This window comes from Lactuca sativa, chromosome 7 (assembly GCF_002870075.4).
Source record: "Lactuca sativa cultivar Salinas chromosome 7, Lsat_Salinas_v11, whole genome shotgun sequence".
Taxonomy (NCBI): domain Eukaryota; kingdom Viridiplantae; phylum Streptophyta; class Magnoliopsida; order Asterales; family Asteraceae; genus Lactuca; species Lactuca sativa.
In genome coordinates, this window is record NC_056629.2 from 159,285,420 (window position 1) to 159,305,864 (window position 20,445).

The window sequence follows — 20,445 nt, forward strand, 5'->3', positions numbered from 1 at the left end:
TCATTCCAAAACATCGTTAACTAAAAACATTTATCAGACTTCCTCCGAAAATCTATCATTGCGAAAATCATGGGTCACGCATTGCGATCAATCCGAGCCCTTCTTTTCCGAATCGATGATTCCTGAAACAATAAACAAAATTGTAAGCACGAATCTTAGTGAGTTCCCCAGAGCATACCTATACACAATCATGTATAACATATCATACTAGCTAAACAGCTATACAGAACGCATAAACCATGCAAGCCAACACATAGGGAAGCCCTGGAAACCTTTTAGGGTCTTACTCCGGGTGCCATGGGAACCCCTACATGTTCTTAACCCAATGCCTCGGGAACCCCCGAGGTCTTCGACCTAGGATGCCAAGGAAACCCTCCAAGGTCTTATACCTATGTGCCTCAGGAACCCCCCCCCCCCCCCCTGAGATCTTTGACCTAGGATGCTAAGGAAACCCTCCAAGGTCTTACACCTAAGTGCCCCGGGAACCCCCCCCCCCCCCCCAAGGTCTTTCATGCAAGAACAATCATAAAGCATATAAATTCATAAAATGGCTAACACATATATCGTAACACGTAATGGGCTGGCCTTGGTGCCTTAGACCCATTGGTATGGTGAGGAGACAAGCCTCGCACTATAGAAGCTTCCCGCATGAAATCAATAGCTGCTGCCTTGCCAGCTTCCGAAGCTGTCACTACCAATCAATATACCCAATTAGCAATTGGGTCCATAGCAAAATCCTTAATCCATGCATTGTGTGAAAAGACCATTCTACCCCTGGCCCTGTATGATTCAAACTAAGGCCCAAACCCAAACCAAAAGCCCAACACTATAATGTCTATAAATCCATTAATGGCCCAATTTTCCAAATTGGGCCCAGACCTTTCTAATGGACCTTATACTAAAGCCCAATATTCTCCTTAGTCAATAATCCCGACCCAATTAACTCACGAAGACCCACAACAACCCAGTCAAGAATTGGCCCAACCCGGGGCTCCTAATGTGAAGTTCATTTCTATATTGGGCCACAAGGCTCAATAGGCCCAACTATTCCTTTATTGGCCTAAAGATACATTTAGGCCCAAAACCATTAGGGCCTAAAGGTCTGAAGTCCACAAAGGCCCAAGTCCTCCTGAGAGCGTACGCCCAGTGTACCTCTTCTATACGCTTAGCGTACTGAGCAAATGGACTGTACGCGCCACGTACTACATAGTACTCCCAACGTACAAACAGATCATGCACAACCTCCATTAAGTGCTTAATACTTGATCCAGTAAGTCCAAATCACAGATCTGAGTTATACTTAACTTCTAAACCCATAAAGTCACTGACTTGGTGACTTTACACGCCCCAAACAAACCCAAACTCCAAAAATGGCATTCTACTTCCATAAAAGTGACCCTAACTCAAGCATGAACCCATTAAGACCATCAAGATGGCAATTTTCTGCCTTAGGGACTCAAATAGCATCAAGGGTGGGAACCCCAAGCCTAAAAACGGATTTGGAACCATAAGGCTTCAACCTTGGGACCAAAAGAAACCAAAACCCAAAAATGGTAGATCTAAGAGATGAATGATCAAGTTTAAAGCTTTATACCTTCATCAAGCTGAAAATGAGTCCTAAAAGCCAGATCCATAAGCTCCTCCTTTATTCCCTTCCTTGCAACAAGTTCCATCTTCTTGAAAATGGGCCAAATATCCCAAAAATGGACTCCATAAGTTCCAAAATGCCACCATGGTTGCTATATGATGATTTCTAGTGTTTAGAGGGGTGGAGGCTGAAGATGTTAGGGTTTGGTTATGATATAAGGAGTTTAAATAAGGTCCAAGACCCTAAAATAGGGTTCTGATCTTACGGAATTACGCCCAGCGTACTCCAGAGAACCTTCGCGACCACTTCTCGTCATTACGCCTAGCGTAACCCTAGGTACGCCCAGTGTAATCCCTTTTTCTCTAGTACGCCCCACACACTCTTTGTGTACGCCCCGCATACTCGGCTAAGCCTAAAAACCACGAAACTTCCGAAGGCCATAACTTCTTCGTTACAAGTACGATTCCGATGATCCTTATACCCACGGGAATGTGATGAGAAGCTCTACACTTCTACCAAATAAAACCTTTCTTAATACCTTCCGAACAAAAATCCATTTTCCACCAAAAGCCCGAACTGGCACTTTACAGAAATATCCCTAGGTTCCAAAACACGAACCGAACACCCAAATCACTTCTAATACATCACCCGCTTCCAAATGGGCCTAGATCCTACATTTTCAAAAGCCCTAATCCTTATGATGACCGATATTCGGCCAACACCCTCAGGCTAGGAATCGATTCAGAACAAGGTCTTACAACTCTCCCCCACTTAAATTAGATTTCGCCCTCGAAATCATGCATTACCATCCCCGACGTACCAGACAACCTGAGCCACACCACCACATACCCGAGATTACCACAACCTTCACAAGGAAACTGAAACCAACCCTTGAAGGATCCTAGAACCTGGAGATGAACGAATTCCTTGCAACTTGATCACATCTGCTCCACCTAAAATCTGAAGTTTTTGAGATGGTCTGTCTCTCTGACATACTGCCCACACCGAATCATCATCGAACTGATTCTATAAGAAAACCAGCCTAAATAAAATACTTTCCACCTGTAATATCTTAAGGCTCCTTAAAGAACGAAATCACCAATCACTGCGACTACTGAATACCCAACAATTCCACACACAAACCCCATTCACTGAATTCGCTCCTACTCCTGTTGCTACCACATGGCTGCTTTCCTGAAGAACGGTCGGGACCTTCCTAATCCCAACTTGCCTGCCAACTATCCGAAACACCAGACACCTTCCTGAATGTTGAGCCAGAGACACACGCTCCACAATCCCACATGACCTCCGAAGGACACCTCGTCTGACAATTACAACCCTGGCGATACCTCTTCTCTCAACTCTTTTCCATGCTTTGATCCATTCGATCACGACAGGCTGAAAACCCGTCGCCACTGAATCCGACACAAAAATGAATGCCACAAGAACAACTGTGGTCTTACATCATACCCGGCCTCCATTGACCTGTCTTTTCCTAGTTCAACATGTCGTGGTCCCATTACTGATAGAATCGAATCAAGTCAAATCGTGATGGCTTGAGCTACCATCGAACCAAACCCATTCGATACCCTGGTATCCTACATTTGATGCCCTTGGCATCCTTATGCTTCCAAATCTCATCTCACTGAAACAAAATCCAATACTGAACCTGCACGAACCCCGATTCAGAATCCTTTCCGAAATGAGTCAATACCCCGCTACTTCCTCGAGATCCATAATACACTATAACTCCCGACGTCCCTTTCCTGACCGATAAGTAATTAATTTCCTCTAGACAGAATGAGGCTCTCATTGAGAGATCCATTAGTGATTGGCCCACCCCTCCTGGTAAAGAAAGAAAGGCAGGTTCAGGCGATTGATCAAAAAAAAGATTTCCTTCCCTTTATTTATGACAGAGCAATTGAATGCAGCGGTGCAGGGCATCTAAGATTATGAATAAGCTATTCATTTCCCTTCCTATTGAATAAATTTGGCATGATGGTAGTCGATTAGTCGATCTGATCTCGCGCGCGAGCTGATAGAAATGCCTATAGATGAGGTAGGCAAGGCTAGCTTGCCGGCAAAAGGTGATTGTCTTTTGTTTGATGAGAACGAGAAGGGCAATTGGTTGCAGGCCAAGTTGTTATTTTTCTCTTTATTGGTATAAAGCCACTCGGTGTATAGTGCATCAGCGAAGAGTTTTTCTAATGTAGACAACGATATCCACCTTGCTACCATTTCCCCAAAAGTTGAAAAACTGAGAGGATATGTAAAAGATATTATTTTAGTCGATCCCTGAGACTACTTGTCTCACGCCCGGTCCAACCACCAGGTTCCCAAGAGGTCAAAAATCAGGACTACCCAGTCGTAGCCATACTGCGTCACATACCACTTGTTGACAACATCTTGCAACACGAGATCCAAACCTTGACTCAACGGTCTCTACCATTTCCATTCCGAATTCCCATAACCAACTGGGCTTGCCCATGGATAATCGATCAAATAATTCCTCCGATCCTGATTCTACCTAAGGTGTGGCTTTCCCACAACCTTGCGAACTGGTCTACCCTAGCCTCAATCTCCCGAACGAATTCGTGAATGCTACAACTACCCCATAGTCTTACAACACTTTCACCCTGACTGTCCAAACACATCTTAATGCTGAGCACCCACGCAGTCTATCCTCCTAACTAAACGCAAATACTGACTGGAGGACTACCTGGTTCTCTCCCCCGCAACTTGCAATATGATGTCAGAACGACGCGATCCAGATGCCAGCGAGTTTCTCGAACTCCCATCCCACGACATCCGACACTCAGTCGGCCCCTAAGGCTGCCTTTCCTCCCCAAAAGGAGAATGTGAGATGCATCCTCATCTCACCCTCTCTTTTATCTTGGATATCTAAATGATTCTCCCCAAATTTGATTCGAGTAGGTCCGCTTGGCACATGAAAATTGAAGGATTCCCAAATCCTCTCTCTTTCCAATCATCAATCTGCTGAGGGGCGGTGCCTAACAAAGCTAGAACACCATGAATAACCCTTCCCAAAACAACACAACTTCCAAAAATTTGCTAGCATCTTTGAATCCCAACCATATCAATGGATTCAGATGCTTAAAATAATGACATACTCAGTTCTCGCTGACTAAAGAACAGATGTTCTAACCAAAACTTCAGCAACAATTCTCTCTTCCCTCGGTAATCCCGATTGTTCTTCTAAACACACTTATTCAGGGTACTGAAGACTAGTCACAACAACCTCATACTAGCCCTTGGACCGACCCTAAGATAACTGCATCCGGTTCCCTCACTGCTCCTCCCTGGTCGTCAGGTAGTCGAACTCCTTGGCGTCCACCTGAACACAACGAAATTTTAACGGGCTTGCCCCCTGTGCGCAATCCCTGAAGACGTGGCCAAACCTGCTACAACTATATCAACCCAAATCACTAAACAGATTTTGACAACGAATCAGAGCAATCACGGTACACGCGGAATCCACTCTGCAAGATACATCCATCTAAAGATCTCTCAAAGATTCCTCGACATGCTGAAAGGCATCTGACAACCCTTGCTAGCCCAGAAGATAGCAAAAAAACCAACCTGAGATCCAACTTATCACGCTTCCCAAGCAGTATAAATTTCCGATACCCACCAGAAATGGCCGAATATAGCATATCCGCAAACATTTGGAGGAATCCTAACCACTTCCTCCTGAGTTACCTCGACCACTCTAGGAACATGATGCAACATTTCCTTCCAATCCCAATGACAATCCAAATCCTTGGAACAAAACTCCCCTGTGTAGTTTCCACAATCATTACACTGAATCCCGAACATACTGGCCTCTCAAAAGCTGATCTGAACTCTTAGGTCTCTTCCCGAGACTCCCACTAACTGCACATAACCTGAACTTATCCTCTTGAGATACTCCCAACCGATTTTCCACCCTTGGGCTGTAGGATCCACAATGTTCAGGGTCTCGCACCCTGATCCACTTACTAGCTCAATCGTCACGGCTACACTGCAATAGCCAATCTCTGTTCCAAATCGGGCTACTAACTACCCCCAAAACATAGTCTCTAATCCCAAAAGTGCAATAGATAGCACGATCAATCCTTCCTCCTGATACAAGAGATAAAAGGCGAAATCCAAATCCTAGCAGTCCTTCTGCTAACTGGCTCACCACCTGAGCCGGGACCAAACCCTGGTCCTTCCTCTTGCGTGCGCCTCCGCATTCAGCACAACAGATATCCCCACGGTCCAATCGTAACCAAGAATTCTCCTTCCCAAGCTTCTTAGATTCTCCAAGACTTTCCCCGATTCGAGTATGGATCCGGTGCTTTCAGTAGTACGGGCCTAATAGTACCTTCCACACCTATCCATACTTTCCTCCAGAATCATCATGAATCCTCTAAGTCACCTACTCTAATGATTTACTAAATGTTTGCTAAACAGCAACATAATATCCACCGAGGCACCTCCTAGGTTCTCCTAGGTTCCCAACCCACCCAGTCCTCAGCTGCTGAAAGATTCCCAGTAATGTCAACTAGCTACCTCATGAATATAGCCACATGTAGCGGAGATCAGATAACCCTTCAAGTAAAGGACTCAACCCTAGAACAGGTGGACTCAAACAAGAGCTGTGCAATAGGGCCAAATCCATCACTCTGAGATTATACGGCATGTACATATGTGAACTAGCATATTCACTTAGTAGCTAGCTCACATTGCTAAAACTCCGACAAAGCATAAAGCAAGCAACATTCGGACAACAGGAAAACTAACCAAGATATTCCAATTAGACAATTCTAGCTATACATATAATTCTCAATTGGGTGACTCATGTCATGAATCTCATCCTAGGCTCACCGTAGGGTAATCTCCGACCCACAAGCTATCATAGAACATTAGGCCCACATACCACAACCCATGCTGTCCACTTCCACCCTCGTTGTCGGCTGCCTTTATGCATGCAAATTATACACAGAACAGGAAACGAGTCCTAACCGTATACAAATTTTAAAATATACACTTAGCAGTTACCAATATAAATACTCATTCTCATTCTAGCATGTCATCCAGTATCTCCAAAGCTACAAGCATCACATATCAGGCCAATCTATCGCTGACTTCTCAGCACTAGCATGCTAGTCTACCAGCTCATACAACATATACATGCATCTCCCCTAGCCCTAACTAGCATGCGATTCTCAAATTCATAAATCAAATCATAACGGATAATAATTGTGAGTATCCTGGGAAACTTACTTGAGCTCGGCTGATTGCATGCACCACACCCTTTCTTGTCTTAGAAATTCTTTAGTTAAAACATTTTTCTTTTGAAAATTTGACAGATCCTCAGTTTGAGTTCAGACACACCCGAATGTATGTCCGAATCCCTCAAACTCAGGCTCTGATACCAACTTGTAACAACCCAAAAATCAAAGGTAAAAATTTCATTTTTAGTATAGCCAAACATTTATATCATTTATTTCAATCATTCCAAAACATCGTTAATTAAAAACATTTATCATAGTTCCTCCCAAAATCTATTATTGTGGAAATCATGGGTGTGTGCGTTGCAATCAATCTGAGCCCTTCCTTTCCAAATCGATGATTCCTGAATCAATAAACAAAATTGTAAGCACGAAGCTTAGTGAGTTCCCCAGAGCATACCTATACACAATCATGTATAACATATCATACTAGCTAAACAGCTATACAGAACGCATAAACCATGCATGCCAACACATAGGGAAGCCCTGGAAACCCTGCAAGGTCATACTCCGGGTGCCATGGGAAACCCTACATGGTCATAGCCCAATGCCTCGGGAACCCGTCAAGGTCTTCGACTTAGGATGCCAAGGAAACCCTCCAAGGTCTTACACCTAAGTGCCCCGGGAACCCCCCGAGGTCTTTCATGCAAGCATAATCAAAAAGCATATAAATTCACAGAATGGATAACACATATATCGTAACACATAATGGGACGGCGTTGGTGCCTTAGACCCATTGGTATGGTGAGGAGACTCACCTCGCACTGCAGAAGCTTCCCGCATCAAATCATTAGTTGTTGCCTCGCCAGCTTCCTGAGCTGTCACTACCAATCAATATACCCAATTAGAAATTGTAACGCCTGTGTTTCCGGGCTTGCCATTTTTAGCAATGTAATAGTCTAGGTTAACCTTTGTAACCCGTTTTGAAATAATAAGAGTGTATTATTTGAGTATTATGTGTTTTGTGCTTAATTGCTTAATTATGTGGTTTGATTAATTAAGAATAAAAATAAGCATCAAAATTTAAGTGTAAAATAAACTTGATATCTTTGGATAATGTTGTAGTACTTGAAACGAGGTTTCCGAATATATATAGAACGCCCAAATCTGACTTCGTATGAGGAAGTTATGATTTATCGAAGTTTCGGCTTAGCGGTATGCAACCTGTTATACTCGATTTGAGATCGAGGGGTTTTTAGCCGAAGCAATCTAAACGAGGATCGAAGGTCTCGTTGTTGGTCTCGAAGCGATGAAAAGTTAGGCGAGAACGGACGTCAAACGAAGAAGTTATGAATTTATAACGAAGTTTTTCTGTCCCAGCCTATTAAAATAAATGATAAAAATAAAGTTAAAATTAGCCGACAAAGTCTAAACGAAAGTTGTAGAGCGTAGTCTCACCTTCGCGTGGATATAAAGAACGTCGAAAACGGAGTTCGTATGAAGAAGATATGAATTTCCGAAGTTTATTAAATATTTTGTATTTAAATTTAATTGAAAAATCCGGTATTATCCGAGGACGAGTCATCGGACTCATCCGAAGTATGCCCCGCGTACACCGAGGATGTCGACACTCGCACTCGAGGACTTTGGATGACGAATGCAGTGTTGATTTCGGAGCAGTACGCCCCGCGTACTGCAGTACGCCCCGCGTACTCCGAGGCTCCAGCCTCCTATAAATAGGATGCGAGGGAAGCCGAGTTCTTTTGCTATTTTCTCTCTTCTCTCTCCCGTTTTGCATCGTTTGCATGCCAGAAATACCCCAAAGCCCCGGTACTATTCTCGAACCCCGAAGCAAGTCCCGAGATCCCGAAGATCCCGAGAAGTGCGGTTCCCGAGCCGAAGCTCTGCCTGCGAAAAGTTCGATTTTTTTGAAGATCTTCCAGATCTGTTGAGGATTACTACTTCTGCAAGTCGTAGTGCTGTCCGATCATCTTCTGATCAAGTGAGTGTATACTACCTTTCATAAACACGATAATAATACAAGTATGGTTCGAGTGTATTAAGTATATTGTTGTTTATAGGTGTGAGTGTGTGGTCACTTTCTTCTAACGCATAATTATGAAGTATTTTATACAAAATACGTGTTATGTGTATATTTTGTGTTATATGTGTGAATGTATATTCACTCTCTTCTATCTCATGGATCTGATTTGTTTTCTATGAAATACGTGTTATGTGTGTGTGCCTCATCTGTTATGTGGAATATGTATTGATCAAAGCATGCTATACAGGTTTTCATCTATGTATAAAAATGTATATTTTTATCTACTAATATGTTGGGTAGAACATGGGTAGATAGTTGGTGTGTAATAAACAGAAGAGAGGCCTCGTTGTTGTTTGATTCAGTCATCTAGCAGAGTTTAGATGATGACCACGGACTTTTCTAGACAGTCTTGTGGAACATTAGCAGGTTCGCCACCTGTAAGTGTTAATGAACTTGGGTGTTCATTCGTTGTACTCCATCCCCTCATGGTTGCCTTATTTTACTTATATTGCTGCGGAACCCCCGAAGCATGTGTTGTCGCCCCGATGAAATATTCTTAGACTAGGTCCCTTATGTTAGTTGTCTTAGGGACATAAAGTGAGAATAACGGGAATGGGTAATTGGGTTATTGTTGGTTGGTGGAAATTAAATATAATTATTTATTGTGGGTTGAAAACCCTATATGCTCACCAGGCTCCCAAGCCTGACCCACTCAGTTTTATTTGTATTACAGGAAGTGGCGCGAGGGCATAAGATGGATGAACCATCAAGTTGTTTTGTTTACAAGTCTGTATATGTATATATTTGTTGAATGACTTGTAATGTTATCGTTTATGCTTATTGGTCTGTATCGGAACATGACACCCCGAGTTTTGATTATATAATGAAAATACATTTCTTTTATGAAATGCTTTGGTTAACATTGTTTTATCATGTTTTGTTTTTGGGAACAAATTCCACAACTCTTTCAAATCAAAAGGATTTACTCTGAAATTATTTTAAAAGCATAAATGAAAATCGATCTTTTCTGGCCGAGATTTTGGGGATGTCACAGTTGGTATCAGAGCATTGGTTTAAGCGAACTAGGAATTTGTAGGATTTCTAGACTTAAACTTAGAATGCTAAGTGGAATTTTGAGATGTGTGTCTGTTATATTTTAGACACGAGCACTAGTTTATTTTAGGAAAGTTGCCTAAAATGCTTTTATGTGCTAAATGTTATATGTTGCCATATATGATATTATTTGTTCGGATCTATGGTCTGTTGCCGATCGGATCTAGAAACCTTATGTGTGTAGGATTCTAAGCGTACGTCTACGATATTAGAACTAGCATGTAAACGTTTCGGAGTGATAAGGATTTTCTGACTTGCAAACCATCGACCTTCACTGGAAAGGAGGACCCGATCGGAGTGATGGATTGGATCTCCGAAATGGAGTTAGCCTTCATGACTTGTGGTTGCAGAGGCAAGTTGCAGACTATCTATGCAGTGCGTCGGTTCCGAGGTGGAGCCGTTCGTTGGTGGAAAACTCTAGGGAAGACTTTAAGCCCTAATGATCCACTGCAATTGTCATGGGCAGAATTCTTGGTGCAGTTCAAGCGCAAGTTCTGCTCGGCTCAAAATCTGTTGGAACTAGAGAACAAGTTTCTGACATTGACGAAAGGCAGCATGTCAGTTGATGAATACACCAATAAATTCACCGATAAGATGGAGTTTACCTTGCGTATCATCCCAGACGAGCTGACAAAGGTGGACCGGTATGCAAATGGACTCCCATGGAAGTACGAGGTGCCAGTACGTCAGGCACATACTCTAGAGGCAGCTATCTGGGCTACTAAGTCTGTTGAGAACATGATTAAGGGGAGAACCACCGACAAGGTTGAGGTTGGTGAGAAAAGAAAGTTTGAGGGAACATCTGGTTCCGGTAAGAAAGGAAAATTTTCGAAATCTGATTCGAAAAAGTTTGGAGGAAAAGGAGGCGAAGCGAAGTGGTGTGATAAGTGTAAGAAAAAGCACTTTGGGAAATGTAGCGAGGATGTAACCTGCTACAAGTGTGGAAAGGTTTGACATTTTGCCAATGAATGTCCGAACAACAAAAGGATGTGTTTTGGTTGTAATGAAGAGGGGCACATTTTGAGAGACTGTCCGAAGAAGAAGGAGGCAGCTAGGCCCAACATTCCACCAAAGCCGAAGGCGAGAGCCTTCCAGATGACACTTGAGGCTGCTAAAGATGAAGCTGATGTCGCTTCAGGTACCTTTCTCGTAAACGAATTACCTGCTCAAATTTTGTTTGATTTTGGAGCCAACTACTCCTTTATTTCGCATGAGTTTGGTAGAAAGCCAGCTTTGCCTATTGATAGACTAGATAATGCTTTATTAGTCGAAGTAGCTAGTGGCAAGTTTGTACCTGTTAGCCATCGTATGAAAAACATCTTAATTGACCTTAATGGGAATAAGTTTCACGAGGAATTATTGCCTATCGAACTAAATGGTTTCGACATCGTTTTGGGAATGGATTGGCTTAGCGCCAATGATGCCGAAATTTTATGCAAGAAGAAGATAGTTAAACTAAACCCGCCTGGGAAAGATTCGTTTATGGTGTATGGGGACAAACGGCGAGTGAATTCTGGAATCATTTCCCTAATGAAAGCCAGAAAATGTTTGACCAAGGGGTGTACATCATATCTAGCATTCGTGATCGATGCTAAGAAGGAAAAGAAGGTGATGCAGAGTATACCAGTGGTGTGTGATTATCCGGAAGTATTTCCCGAAGATCTTCCTGGATTACCACCTGATAGACAAGTGGAGTTCAGAATTGACTTGTTACCAGGAACCACGCCAATAGCAAAAGCACCTTATCGATTAGCATCGACGGAGATGAAGGAGCTGATGATGCAACTTCATGAGTTATTGGACAAAGGTTTCATTAGACCTAGTTCATCGCCCTGGGGAGCTCCGGTGTTATTCGTAAAGAAGAAAGATGGAAGTATGAGAATGTGCATTGATTACAGAGAGCTAAACAAGGCAACAATAAAGAATAGATATCCGTTGCCGAGGATTGATGACCTATTTGATCAATTGCAAGGTTCGAGCTATTTCTCGAAGATCAATCTTAGGTCAAGATATCATCGGCTAAAAGTAAGAGAGCAAGATATCGAGAAGACTGCATTCAGAACTAGATATGGACACTACGAGTTCTTGGTTATGTCATTTGGACTAACCAATGCTCCAACAGCATTCATGGATTTAATGAATAGGGTTTGTAATCCGTTCCTTGATAAATCCGTGACAGTGTTCATAGATGACATTCTAATTTACTCGAAAAGCAAAGAGGAGCATGGCAGACACTTGCAAGAAGTGTTGGAAGTTTTGAAACAGGAGAAGCTGTATGCGAAGTTCTCCAAATGTGATTTTCGGATTCGTGAAGTCCAATTCTTGGGTCACGTGGTCAACCAAGAAGGGATAATGGTTGATCCAGCGAAGATCGAAGCTGTGATGAAGTGGGAACAAATGAAAAGTCCCACGGAGATTCGAAACTTTTTAGGATTAGCCGAATATTACCGAAGGTTTATCCAAGGCTTTTCTTCGATTGCTACTCCATTGACAGCTTTGACCCACAAAGGAGCTACTTATGGTTGGAGTGATAAGCACAAAGAAGCATTCGAGAAGCTAAAGAAGAAGCTATGCGAGGCACCGATACTTTCTCTACCCGATGGAGTTGAAGACTTCGCTATTTATAGCGATGCGTCTGGGGTTGGATTGGGTTGTGTTTTGACCCAAAGAGAAAAGGTGATAGCATATGCGTCTCGACAGCTGAAAGAGCATGAAAAGAATTACCCGACTCATGATTTGGAGTTGGCAGCGGTAGTTTTCGCTCTGAAAATATGGAGGCATTACCTCTATGGCACAAAGTGCAAACTTTTTACTAATCATAAGAGTCTCCAATATCTCTTTAATCAGAAGGAATTGAATATGAGGCAACGACGCTGGCTAGAATTACTTAAAGACTACGACTGCGAGATACTTTACCACCCCGGTAAAGCTAATGTTGATGCTGATGCTCTCAGTCGGAAAGTCAATCTTGAAAGGAAAAGGCCAAGAGCGTTAAGAATTGAAGTTGTCTCGACCATTGTGGAAAGTATAAAGAAAGCTCAATAGGAAGCTTCTGAGAAGAATGACCGAAAGGGGGAACGTTTGGGCAAAACGTTGGTGTTCGGTGTAAACAGTCATGGACTGGAGGTGTTCCAAGATCGGATTCGGATATCTAAGACAGGAGGAATCAGAGATCTTCTGATGGAAGAAGCTCACAAGACCATGTACTCGATTCATCCCGGTAGCACTAAAATGTATAGGGACCTGAAACCCTACTACTGGTGGCCGACGATGAAGCTTGATGTTGCAAAGTGTGTGGCTGAGTGTGTGACTTGTGCGAGAGTAAAGACACAACATCAGAAACCGTACGGGAGTTTAGAACCATTGCCTGTGCCTATGGGTAAGTGGGAAGACATTCCTATGGATTTTGTCACTAAACTGCCTAGAACAAAGCATGGTCACGACATGATTTGGGTGGTCGTTGATCGATTCACTAAGAGTGCGCATTTCATAGCAGCCAAGGAGAAATGGTCAATGAAAAAGCTTACGAATTCTTACGTGAGGGAAATTGTAAGGCTTCACGGTGTTCCGTTAACGATTGTATCGGATTGTGATAGTCGTTTCACCTCAAGGTTTTGGAAAAGTCTACAAGAGGAAATGGGTACCAAGTTATGTTTAAGTACAGCTTACCATCCGCAGACTGATGGTCAAAGTGAAAGAACAATACAAACACTTGAAGATATGCTGAGAGCATGTACCTTGGAATTCCTAGGTAATTGGGATGAACATTTACCATTGGTAGAATTTTCCTACAATAATAGTTCGAGCATTAAGATGGCACCTTATCAAGCTTTGTATGGACAGAAGTGTCGTACGCCGTCTTGTTGGCTTGAGGCTGGGGAAAAGCAGTTTATGGGACCGGAGATGGTTCATCAAACTGCTGAAAAGTTGAAAATAATTAGGGAAAGAATGTTAGCAGCTCAAGATCGTCAAAAGAGCTATGCTGACAAGAAGCGAAGACCGATGACTTTTGAGGTTGGAGATTCGTTTTTGCTTAAAGTCTCGCCGTGGAAGGGACTTATAAGATTTGGTAAAAGGGGAAAGTTGAGTCCAAGGTTTATTCGACCGTTTAAAGTTCTTCAGAGGATTGGGAACCAAGCTTACAAGCTCGAATTACCCGAAGAACTGAATGGAATTCACAACACTTTTCATGTGTGTTATTTGAGGAAGTTCACGGGAGAAGTTCCCGACATAATTCCAATTTCTGAATTGAGAATTGATGAGAACAAAACGTTGATTGAAGAACCAGAGGCAATTGTTGACCGAAAGACTAAGAAGTTGCGACGCAAAATGGTTGGGTTAGTGCTTGTCCGATGGAAACACACGAATGGGCCGAATCTCACCTGGGAGACCGAGAGTGACATGTTGAGTCGCTATCCGCATTTGTTTGTTGATGTGTGATTCTGGGGACGGAATCATTCTAAGGTGGAGAGAATTGTAACGCCTGTGTTTCCGGGCTTGCCATTTTTAGCAATGTAATAGTCTAGGTTAACATTTGTAACCCGTTTTGAAATAATAAGAGTGTATTATTTGAGTATTATGTGTTTTGTGCTTAATTGCTTAATTATGTGGTTTGATTAATTAAGAATAAAAATAAGCGTCAAAATTTAAGTGTAAAATAAACTTGATATCTTTGGATAATGTTGTAGTAGTTGAAACGAGGTTTCCGAATATATATAGAACGCCCAAATCTGACTTCGTATGAGGAAGTTATGATTTATCGAAGTTTCGGCTTAGCGGTATGCAGCCTGTTATACTCGATTTGAGATCGAGGGGTTTTTAACCGAAGCAATCTAAACGAGGATCGAAGGTCTCGTTGTTGGTCTCGAAGCGATGAAAAGTTAGGCGAGAACGGACGTCAAACGAAGAAGTTATGAATTTATAACGAAGTTTTTCTGTCCCGGCCTATTAAAAATAAATAATAAAAATAAAATTAAAATTAGCCGTCGGAGTCTAAACGAAAGTTGTAGAGCGTAGTCTCACCTTCGCGTGGATATAAAGAACGTCGAAAACGGAGTTCGTATGAAGAAGATATGAATTTCCGAAGTTTATTAAATATTTTGTATTTAAATTTAATTGAAAAATCCGGTATTATCCGAGGACGAGTCATCGGACTCATCCGAAGTACGCCCCGCGTACACTGAGGATGTCGACACTCGCACTCGAGGACTTCGGATGACAAACACAGTGACGATTTCAGAGCAGTACGCCCCGCGTACTGCAGTACGCCCCGCGTACTCCGAGGCTCCAGCCTCCTATAAATAGGATGCGAGGGTAGCCGAGTTCTTTTGCTATTTTCTCTCTTCTCTCTCCCGTTTTGCATCGTTTTGCGTCCCAGAAATACCCCGAAGCCCCGGTATTATTCTCGAACCGCGAAGCAAGTCCCGAGATCCCGAAGATCCCGAGAAGTGCGGTTCCTGAGCCGAAGCTCTGCCCACGAAAAGTTCGATTTTTGTGAAGATCTTCCAGATCTGCTGAGGATTACTACTTCTGCAAGTCGTAGTGCTGTCCGATCATCTTCTGATCAAGTGAGTGTATACTACCTTTCATAAACACGATAATAATACAAGTATAGTTCGAGTGTATTAAGTATATTGTTGTTTATAGGTGTGAGTGTGTGGTCACTTTCTTCTAACGCATAATTATGAAGTATTTTATACGAAATACGTGTTATGTGTATATTTTGTGTTATATGTGTGAATGTATATTCACTCTCTTCTATCTCATGGATCTGATTTGTTTTCTATGAAATACGTGTTATGTGTGTGTGCCTCATCTGTTATGTGGAATATGTATTGATCAAAGCATGCTATACAGGTTTTTATCTATGTATAAAAATGTATATTTTTATCTACTAATATGTTGGGTAGAACATGAGTAGATAGTTGGTGTGTAATAAACAGATGAGAGGCCCCGTTGTTGTTTGATTCAGTCATCTAGTGGAGTTTAGATGATGACCACGGACTTCTCTAGACAGTCTTGTGGAACATTAGCAGGTTCGCCACCTGTAGGTGTTAATGAACTTGGGTGTTCATTCGTTGTACTCCATCCCCCTCATGTTTGCCTTATTTGACTTATATTGCTAAGGAACCCCCGAAGCATGTGTTGTCGCCCCGATGAAATATTCTTAGACTAGGTCCCTTATGTTAGTTGTCTTAGGGACATAAAGTGAGAATAACGGGAATGGGTAATTGGGTTATTGTTGGTTGGTGGAAATTAAATATAATTATTTATTGTGGGTTGAAAACCCTATATGCTCACCCGGCTCCCAAGCCTAACCCACTCAGTTTTATTTGTATTACAGGAAGTGGCGCGAGGGCATAAGATGGATGAACCATCAAGTTGTTTTGTTTACAAGTCTGTATATGTATATATTTGTTGAATGACTTGTAATGTTATCATTTATGCTTATTGGTCTGTATCGGAACATGACACCCCGAGTTTTGATTATATAATGAAAATACATTTCTTTTATGAAATGCTTTGGTAAACATTGTTTTATCATGTTTTGTTTTTGTGAACAAATTCCGCAACTCTTTCAAATCAAAAGGATTTACTCTGAAATTATTTTAAAAGCATAAATGAAAATCGGTCTTTTCTGGCCGAGATTTTGGGGATGTCACAGAAATTGGGTCCATAGCATAATCCTTAATACATGTATTGGGTGAAATGACCATTCTTCCCCTGGCCCTGTATGATTCAAACTAAGGCCCAAACCCAAACCAAAAGCCCAACACTATAATGTCCATAAATCCATCAATGGCCCAATTTTCTAAATTGGGCCCAGACCTTTATAATGGACCTTATACTAAAGCCCAATATTCTCTTTAGTCAATAATCCTGACCCAATTGGCCCACAAAGGCCCACAACAACCCAATCCAAGAATTGGCCCAGCTCGAGGCCCATAATGTGAAGTTCATTTCTATATTGGGCCACAACGCTCAATAGGCCCAACTATTCCATTATTGGCCCAAAGATGCATTCAGGCCAACCTATCACCAATTCCAGGCCCAAAACCATTAGGGCCTAAAGGTCCGAAGTCCACAAAGGCCCAAGTCCTCCTGAGAGCCTACGCTCAGCGTACCTCTTCTGTACGCTTAGTGTACTGAGCAATTGGATTGTACGCGCCGCGTACTACATAGTACGCCCAACGTACGAACAGCTCATTCACAACATACATTAAGTGCTTAATACATGATCCAATAAGCCCAAATCATAGATCTGAGCTATACTTAACGTCTAAACCCATAAAGTCACTGACTTGGTGACTTTACATTCCCCAAACAAATCCAAACTCCAAAAATGGCATTCTACTTCCATAAAAGTGACCCTAACTCAAGCATGAACCCATTAAGACCATCAAGATGGCAACTTTCTGCCTTAGGGACTCAAATAGCATCAAGGGTGGCAACCCCAAGCCTAAAAACGGATTTTGGAACCATAAAGCTTCAACCTTGGGACCGAAAGGAACCAAAACCCAAAAATGGTAGATCTAAGAGATGAATGATCAAGTTTAAAGCTTTATACCTTCATCAAGCTAAAAATGAGTCCTAAAAGCCAGATCCATAAGCTCCTCCTTGTTTCCCTTCCTTGCAACAAGTTCCATCTTCATGAAAATGGGCCAAATATCCCAAAAATGGACTCCATAAGCTCCAAAATGTCACCATGGCTGCTATATGACGATTTCTAGTGTTTAGAGGGGTTGAGGCTGAAGATATTAGGGTTTGGTTTTGATATAAGGAGTTTAAATAGGGTCCAAGACCCTAAAATAGGGTTCTGATCTGACGGAATTACGCCCAACGTACTCCAGAGAACCTTCGCAACCACTTCTCATCATTACGCCCAGCGTAATCCCTTTTTCCCTAGTACGCCCCACGTACTTGGCTAAGCCTGAAAACCACGAAACTTTCGAAGGCCATAACTTCTTCATTACAAGTCAGATTCTGATGATCCTTATATCCACGGGAAGGTGACGAGAAGCTCTACACTTCTAACAAATCAAACCTTTCTTAAGACCTTCCGAACAAAAATCCATTTTCCACTAAAGGCCCGAACTGCCACTTTACAGAAATACCCCTAGGTTCCAAAACACGAACCGAACACCCAAGTCACTTCTAATACATCACCCGCTCCCAAATGGGCCTAGATCCTACCTTTTCAAAGGCTCTAATCCTTATGATGTCTGATATTCGCCCCACACCCTCAGGCTAGGAATTGATTCACAACAGGGTGTTACAAGAAGCCTGTCCTTTAGATAAGGGATCATATATTCCTCCATTCTAGATATTGTTTGAACTGAGACATGGATTTAAATCATACTCTCTTTTTATGTGTTGTTTCTCGATTTCCAATTTATGACGACTGACAACAGACTACAATTGAACACATCAACTTAGTCCCAACTTGGCCAAGCACTTAGGTGTTATCACTAAATCAATGAGGGGCCCACATATATCGCTTTTATCCCATTTTGGCTAAAAGGAACGGATAAACTTCAACTCAATGCTCGTTTGTACTCACTCACCGAATCACACACAACAATATGTTTTATAACACCAAGTTACTGGTGCGTTTACATATCATCAATGTGTAACCGACTCGCAAGATACAACTCATACATCTCGGTTTCAAGAATATAAGATATGATCGGCTCACCAATCACTCCTGATAAAATCCATGAAGCGATCCCAGTGAGCATAGGTTTAATCCAATGCTCAAATCATATTCATAAGCATTCATGAACATTGCAGCAAACATTTGCTATGTCTAATTCACTTTAGGCAATCTACAAACCAATTCATGACAATCTTCTTTCATACCTAATCCCAAAGTATGAGCGACTGTGGAATGTTCGAATAATCATATTATTCAGGGAAGTCAAAACATGCATAGTGAAACACAAGAATAATCGAACCCAATATGGCCCCAAACTTTTGAGTATAAATAAAACTCCTTTTATTTAATCACCATATTGATTACACATTATTCATTGTATATTGTTTCGGGTAATCAACTTATTACTTGAATTATAACAACAATAGTCCCATGCTCTTAGCATGCACACTATGTTTACCTATGGTCCTTACTTTGTGAAATAGTATAATTGAATAACATTTTCAATCACACTCATTTCACAATTCTTAAGCCTTACCACAAGTGTGAGAATACCTAATTCTTGCCACTTATAGAATATGTTAGATTTTAACATTTTATGCAACGATTCTTTCATAATGTCATAACGCCAAAGTCACAAACACTTTGCCTATGAAATTACAAAGTCATCTATTGGAGATTGTTGCAAGACAATTCCATAGGCATGAAGTCTCACATTCAAAGTACATTCCTTTGAACAACCTTCTTGCATAAAAGTTTCTAATCTACATCGAGATTCTTAAAGTCCAACTCCCAATATGGAAACAATTCCATATTTACCATATTACAACTCATTATTAATAGAATCATATCTAATAATAATAATGACAGTGCATTCCTTCCATTACTATACTTCCAACTGCTCATAAGCGACCAATCCTTAACGAACATGAGATTGTCCTCTTGACAGTTGATTAATCACCTTTCGTCATATCGGATTCCAATCCTTTTTCCCTCTTAATGCCCTAGGCATTTGGAAAATTTTAGAACACGCGAATATTGTAGCATATGCAATCGACCCTTTGCCTGAAGCATATGGGATACGATTCATAATGCCTTACATAAAGACGTGATACTTGACCAGTCTTTTGCTACAATATCTCTATTTGCCATGTTCTCACAATTCGAACTATGAAGAGGGACGTCGTAATCATAATCGAATTTGAGAACACAAACTTAATTTTATATGACTAAATTAGATATAAAATCAATCCAAGCTTATAGAACTAAAATGAAGTATAAAATTATCTCCCTTAATTATAGCAAAACAACTTTTCAACCCTTGCAACATTGTGAATTGAACCTTTTGTTTTCTATAATTAATATTGCAATATCACAATACTTACCATAATTATCATGCTCCCACTCACATGATGATTATATCTTTTCCAAGCATAACACGTATGCTCCCACTAGCTTCGACACATATTCATAAATTAGTTGGACTTCTAGAAACCAATAATTATTGACTTTATTTACAAAAGTTCAGATTTCTGAAACCGAGATGCTTCGATAAGCCTTTATATAAGCTTCTCGAACTCAAACACCTTTCCTTAGATAACATATATGTGTGTTTAAAAATTTTTAGAACTTATAACAATAAGTCTAAAATGTTCAGACCCATTTGCCATTCCCCACAATTTGAACTATGAAGAGAGATGTCGTAATCATAATCGAATTTGAGAAATGCAAATTACATAATGTTATCTTTAAAATCTCTCTTAGTGAAAGCGTTTCCTCACAATCATTTTCATGAAGGAGAGAAACCTTATGACACTCAGATTTTGTGGTG